Source organism: Ovis canadensis, chromosome 19, assembly GCF_042477335.2.
Source record: "Ovis canadensis isolate MfBH-ARS-UI-01 breed Bighorn chromosome 19, ARS-UI_OviCan_v2, whole genome shotgun sequence".
NCBI classification, from domain to species: domain Eukaryota; kingdom Metazoa; phylum Chordata; class Mammalia; order Artiodactyla; family Bovidae; genus Ovis; species Ovis canadensis.
Window position 1 is genome coordinate 32,393,409 of NC_091263.1, and position 7,192 is coordinate 32,400,600.

A 7,192-nucleotide genomic window follows, 5' to 3' on the forward strand; every position below is an offset into this window, starting at 1 on the left:
GGGGATAGCGGGGACCAGGGCGGGAGGACAGGAGGAGTGCAGGGTGCTCCTCACAGGCTGTGGCAGGGGCTTGACTTTCGGGACCTGTGGGATGGCAGCCAGGGGGTTGTTGAACAGAGGAAGGCCGCTGTGGGACGTGCATCAGTAGGAGGGTTCTGAGGGTTCTGCGGAACACAGCTCTTGGGGAGTGAGGGAGCAGCAGGAAGACCAGGGAGAGGCTCCTGCGATGACCCAGGGGAAAGAGGGTGGGGGCTCAGACGCCGTGGGAGCAAGGAGTCAGACTATGGCGTGACCCAGACAATGGATGTGATGTGCTGACCTGCACGTGCATATGGGGAGAAGAGGGGACTCGGAGATCAGGGGCACAGAGGTCAGGGGGTCTGTTTGAGAGTCTGGAGAGGGGCCTGGAGCTCAGAGGAAGGGAGCACATTTGGAAATGGTTAGTGGTCAGGAAGCGGTGTGAAGTCACCCGGGAGTGAGCATGGTGGACACACGGTGAGTCCAGGTGTCTAGATTTAGAGTTGAGGGTGAGGAGGCCCCATCCCCACCTTGGCGCCCCCAGGAAGTGAGCGTGAGGAGAGGTGTGCGGCTGGCTGTCAGGAGGAAGCCTGAGGAGGAATCTACAGGCGGGAAGGCAGTGGGGTGGGGGGCGGGGGGGGCGTGTCTTGGAACCCCGTCCTGTGAGGGAGCAGAGGTGCAGGCCCCCAGGGAGGGAACTTGACCTGCGGGGCAGTCACAGCAGAGGACTCAGCGGATTCCGAGGGGCCAGGTTCAGGCAAGCAGACCTTGCGTGGACCGGTCCCTGGGCGTGGGCCCCTCTGGAGGGTGAGGCATGCCCTGCGGCCGGGCAGCTCCCTTCCGCCCAGGGCCTTTCTGCAAGGGACTCCCTCTGGGCCTTGAGCAGGGCTGCTCCCGGGCCAGGGAGTGAGTGCTGAGGGAGCTGAGGGTGCAGCCCAGGGCCTGCCCGCTGAAGCCCCCGCTGGGGGATGTGGCCAGGCCCTGGTAAGACAGTGGCAGGCCAGGGTCTGTTACAGGAGCTGGTGAGTTTGGGGTTCCCTGGAGAGTCAGGACTGAGGGAACCCAGCAGCTGTGATGTGACCGGTTTCCAGGTCAAGTGTTCCGTTGTGTTCCATAGTTTTTGCAGCTGAATTTTGTAAAGTGAGATAGCCTGGTTCTAAAGACCTAAAGGAGGGACCTCACCGAAGTCAAGGGGACAGCGAGCGATGGGGAGCAGAGACCCAGAGGAGATTAAAGGGAGGAGCCAAGGGCATCCAGCCAGAGTGTCCAGGGGCTGCGCACCCTGCATGGACTAGTGCAATGAGGGTGATCCTTGGGAACTTCCAGGAAGGCCTGGGAAGGACATCTGCTGAAGGGTGGCTTTTCTATTGTCAAGGAGACAGAGGTTCAGATTATCATCACTTTGGAAGAATAGGGACGGGTGAAGAGTGACCTTCCAAAGGCCAGGGAATTGCCAGCATCAGAGTTACACACCTTTCTTCATGATTTTCCTATTTGGTTGATTTGGTAGCCAGGTTTATGAGGATGGAGCCATTTTGTAGCCAGGTCAGAAAATCACATCTCTCTCTTCCCCCAGGTTCTTGCAATGACACATAGGATTGTTGGTGGCCTACATTAGGACTTTGGTGCCAACAGATCTTGTTAGAATCCTGCCTCTGCTATACTTGAGCTTGTGTGACTTTGGGTAAGTCACTCACCCTGTCTGAGCCCCTGCTTCTTTACCTGTAAAGCCAGCAATATCTACCTTACGAGGTTGCTGTGAGGATTTAGGTGGGAAAGCACCTGTGAAACATCTCTCTTCATCCTTGGCATTTAGGAGGCTTTGGAAGACCTCAGTCCCCTTTCAGTCACTGCAGTTAGGAGCCCCTGATTTGGGCCTGAAGGGATGTGCCGGTTTCCCTGGCTCCCAGGGAGAGGAAGGTGCTTGGGTGCAGTGTTCCGGGAGCCTCCCACTTGGGCCAGTTTCTTATTTGTGGCAAGACCATTCTCTTCCACTCCATCCTTGATTCCTGTCGTGGGCACCACTGATCTCCATCTACCAGCCTGCTGATAAGCCAGGAACAATGTTATCTCAGCTGCCAGGCCCTGTGGGGTAGAATTCCTTTGTTGGGCAGTCTTGGCTCCTGAGGGGGTTTTGTGGGTGGATCCAGGTTTATTTAGATGGGCTATTGAGGGGGCCTGGGGCAGGGCCAGGAACCTAGTAGATGCTCAGTGAATGTTCACTGAATGGACAAATGAGTTGAGTGGTGAGAGCTCTGTAGATGGTGGGGGGCAGGACCCCCATCTGGAAAGAGTAAGGTTGAGTTTGGGATCAGTGCTTAGGTGCTGCCATGTGGCAAGGGGACAGTAGGGCAGCAGGAGTTAGGAGGCTCTGGCCTGGCTTCTTACTGTGTGATCCTGGGCGAGTTATTTCACTTCTCTGAGCCTCTAGGAAACATCTGTCAGGCGGAGCTAGTAACAATTTGTAAGCTGAAAGGACTGTGTAAACAGAAAACAAGTGCTGGCAAGAATGTGGAGAAATTGGAACCCCGTGCCCTGTTGGTGGGAATGCACAGTTGCTGTGGAAAAATCATATGGCAGTTCCTTAAAGCATCAAGCACAGAATTACTGCATGACCCAGCAAGTCCGCTGCTGGGTATATGCCCCAAAGGATTGAAAGTGGGATCTTGAAGAGATATTTGTCCACCCGTGTTCACAAGAACATGACTAGCCAGAGGGCGGAGGCAGCCTGAGTGTCCATGATGTAAATATACAAAGGAATACTGTTCAGCCTTAAAAAGGAAGTTAATTCTAACAGATGCTATAATATAGGTGAACCGTGAAATCCCTGCAATATAAGTGAAATAAGCCAGTCACAAAATGACAGATACTGTACGATTCTGCTTATATGAGATCTCTAGAGTAGTCGAAATCATAGAGACCAAAAGCTGAATGGGGGTTGCCAGGTACTGTGGGGGACAAGACTGGGAAGTTATTGCTTAAGAGGTACAAAGTTTCTGCGGAGGATGAAGAAGTCCACTATCACCCGTGGATGACAGTCATGGTTATACAGTGTGAATGCAGGTAATGCCACTCAGCTGTGCACGTAAAAACGGTTAAGACAGTAAAGTTTATGTGCACAATTAAACTTTCTTAGGTGCTTTATGACCACCACTGCTTTCATGAAAACACTTCCCTTTGACCGGAATTGAGCCTTTCTATTTGGCTTTGTGTAGCAATGGCTGAATCCTGAATCATTAAAATTCTGGGTGAATTCTTTATTTTTTATTTAAAAAATTAAAATTTTATTTAAGAAGTTTATTTGTATGCTTTTGGTGGCACCGGGTCTTCGCTGCGGCACATGGACCTTCTGTAGTTGTGGGCAGCCGGGCTGCTCTTGGTTGCGGTGTGCAGGCTTCTCATTACAGCGGCTTCTCTCGTGAAACACAGGCTCCAGGCAGGCGGGCTTCAGTAGCTGTGGCCCCTCCAGTTAGTTACTCCGCAGCATGTGGAACCTCCCCAGAGCAGGGACTGAACCTGGGTCCCCTGCCTTGGCAGGCGGATTCTTACCAACTGCGCCACCAGGGAAGTCCTCTAGGTGAATTCTTGATGCCATCTGCTCATCAGCTGGTTTTAGTGGCTCTTTGGGATCCGAAGGGGAGAGGAGACATGAAAGAGATGACTTCTGTATTTGAATGTCCTAGGATGACTCAAGCTGGAGCTGCCACCAAATGAGATGACATCTCAGAAAATGCTCTATGAATCTAAAAAGCTTCCTCAGTCCTTATTGTGGTGTTGCTGTTACCCCTATAAGATCTGTGCCCTTGAGGGAGGAAAATTAAAATCTGTGGGTTGATAGAATGATCTTACTAAAGAACTTAATCCCGTATTAACCTTCATCTTGACCCCACAAAAATCCTCTCCATAAAAAGGAAAAAAAAAAAAACACCTCAGGTAGGGGATAACCTCATTTTCTGCTGCGGATTGTACCCTGAAATGACTCTTTAAAGAAAGAAGTTAGAATGCTGAATTGGGCTGATCCTTAAGTCAGTGTTATTGTTGTTGTTTTTTTAAAGTATAGAACACCTGAATTGGAATCTCCCAGTTCTTTTGTAAAGAGAGACACGACCCATGATTCCAAGAGACATGATTAATCAGGATTTTGGGAGGTGGAAACTGAGAATTTGCAATATTGGGAAGCCCCTTGGTGAGTTGGTTGAGAAACAAGAGCCTGCGACCAGACACATTGGCCCTGTTGAGTGGCCACCATTCTGATGGGAGAAAAACCAGCCACAGCCTCCAGGGGTCTGAGGTGTGGTCACAGGGAGGAGGCAAGTGGGGATGGACGCTTGTCCAGAGCTGCCTTATAAGAACTAAGTAGAAGCTGCCTCCTCTGATACAAAGAGATCATCAGCCTGAACTGGCTGAGAGGTCTCCCACGAGGAAGTCTGATGTCTGAGTAACCAGGGAGATCCCCCAGTACTCATTCAACAGTTCCGGTGTCACCAGCCGAGTGAGCGGTGCATTTTCTGCCATGACCATTCCAGTGTGTGTATCCCCCGTAGTGCCTGATCCCCGACATTCCAGAACATCTTGTCTGCTCCTCCGCTGCAGCCTCTGGGCCTCCGATTTTCAAGTACTGGGTTATGAACTTGTCTCCCACTTAAGACCTGGAGTTCCTCCAGTGCAGGCATTGCCTGGTTTTCTTCTCAGGGCTGGGCACACGGTGGGCACTTCTGAACCGCTGAAGGAGCATCTGGTGACCTTTGCGGTGGCTTAGACATGAGACCCTCTTGCCAGAAGTCTCTGCCTCTCGTCCAGCCTGGTCTGATGATTTCTTTCATCTTGGAGGAGGCAGCCTCTGTCCCTTCTTTGCTAGAGCCTGGGAAAGGTGGAGTATTGTGAGTAACTAGTGTTTCAGAAGCGCAGAGCTCTGCCTCTTCTGTGATGGAAGCTGTTCAGGGCACTCATCCTGCCACCAGCGGGCTTCTTGGTCACCACACTGGGATCCTTGTTGGCCTCTGCTCCTGGCAGACTGGGCTCTCGGCAGTAGCCAGACCAGCCATGGTGAGCCATTTTCCTGAGTCCATGCACACCCTCCGTCCCTACCACTATGACCCACTTGGTAGTGGCAGAGTAACTACAGAAAGGGCCTGAACCCCAGGATGGATCATACCTCAGCTTTAAACGATGCTTGAAATCTGCTGAAGTCGCCTCTGCTGAAGTCACCCTTTGATGAACATTAACACGAGATGCAAAGGGCTTTGTATTCTTTGCCCATTCAGAGAGATCTATCAATATTCCTCATTTCCAGACCTCCTTGTCACCAGTATTCCAGTGATGTTCCTTCTAAAGTTCTGACCATCTAGCAGAAGCACTTTGCCCATGAACTGGTAGACTCTTGTTAGTCGTCCGGTCATGTCCGACTCTTTGCGACCCCATGGACTATAGATGCCAGGCTTCTCTGTCCAAGGAATTCTCTAGGCAAGAATCCTGGAAAGTGTATCCAGTTCCTTCTCCAGGAGATCTTCCTGACCAGGGACTGAACTCGGGTCTCCTGCATTGCAGGCAGATTCTTTACCATCTGAGCCACCAGGGAAGCCTGGTAGAGACTCTTACTGGTGGCCATTTCTTCTTTCTGGCCAAATGCACAGCCAAGCACACTGTTCAGGATTCTCTTCACCAGGAGGATTTCCTTTCACTGTCTTCCAGGTATGCACTCAAAGGGGCCATAGTGTTGCAGCACCCACTTTTGCATTTTGAACCCAGTTTACACTGCCTCTGAAGCCATAAACTGTTAGTTTCTACTACTGTCCACTTTGCTAGTCAGCAAGCTTCTGCTTTAATATTCTTTGGAGAGGCCCAACTCAGTGGAAAGATCTGTCACTAGACAGATCTTCTCTCTGGTAGGTTGAAATGGTCCCCCCATTCTGGATCTGCTCTCAGTGAGTCTGCCTGTAGCAAGAGTGTCCTGAGACTCAGTTCCTCATGACAACCCTTTAAATACCTGCGGTTACTGGCGGAGCCCTCCCTTTGGGCATTTCCCTCAGCATCGTGTTCAGCTGCAGCCATATACCATGACTTCTGGATTCTCTTCTAAAACCCTGTGCTGCCTAACGCAGTTCCTGCAGCCACAACTACTTTGAGTAGTCCCACAGCCACAGTGCTCTCACGACTCAAGAGAGCAAACTGTGAGATCATACAGACTTTATTTCCAAGAGCAAACAAGATTCTCAGCAGTAAACAGAGTTAACTCTTACATACTTACGGTCATTCAACAAATGTTTCATGAGTACTTACCATGTGCAAGATGTGAAGAGTGTGATAATGGATCATATCCATGGACCACTGTGGACAGGTTCAGGAAGAAGAGCTATAAGCAACCCTTTTCTTGATAGCAGCAGCAGTGATACAGGATGAATGTTAAATGTTGGGAACATAGTTGATGCCTCTCTTCGCCCACCCGAAGCCCCTCTCTGATACCAGTAAGAGGTGGGAACCAGGATTAACTTCATACTGGCCTGGATCCTAGAATTAACAATGCTTACTTCTCCTGACACCTGAATTCTACGTGGTGATGGATATTGTTTGGCCTCAGTCACTCGAGCATGCCATTGTAGTTGCAGACAGCATTCCTGTCTTGATGCCTAAGCAAGATTAGAAAGGTCTATCAGTTGATTTGTTCATTCTCCATGTATTTTAAGAGAGACTGATTAACCCACTACTGTGTGATCTAACCTAGTGTTCCGCAAGGGACTTTCACCGCCTTTGATCACCGCTCCCTGGTTCCTAAGGTACAGGTAATGGTTGTCTGCATTTTTGCAGCCTTGAGATTTCTGGACCCCTTAGTACTCAGCTGTATTTAAAATTCTGTTCTTCTGTTTGCCATTTAATAATTTCCTATGATTGTTTCAAATGCTGAGAAGGGTTTTTGGCAAACGTGCATTGTTGCCTGAAAAGTACTGAACAACAACAACGAAATACTCAGCGTGTGATAGTGGTCTGTTGTTTTAGTTAAGCCACAAATTGTCTCTCTCCATCTATCATCCGTCATGTTTAGGTTCAAACACATGCACACACATGCAGATGAAGACGTAGACACACATGCATATTATATTTAGAGTAAGATACACCAGGCACATACATCTCTGGTAATCCTATTACCACGGGGACAGTTCTACAAGGGCTTCAAACC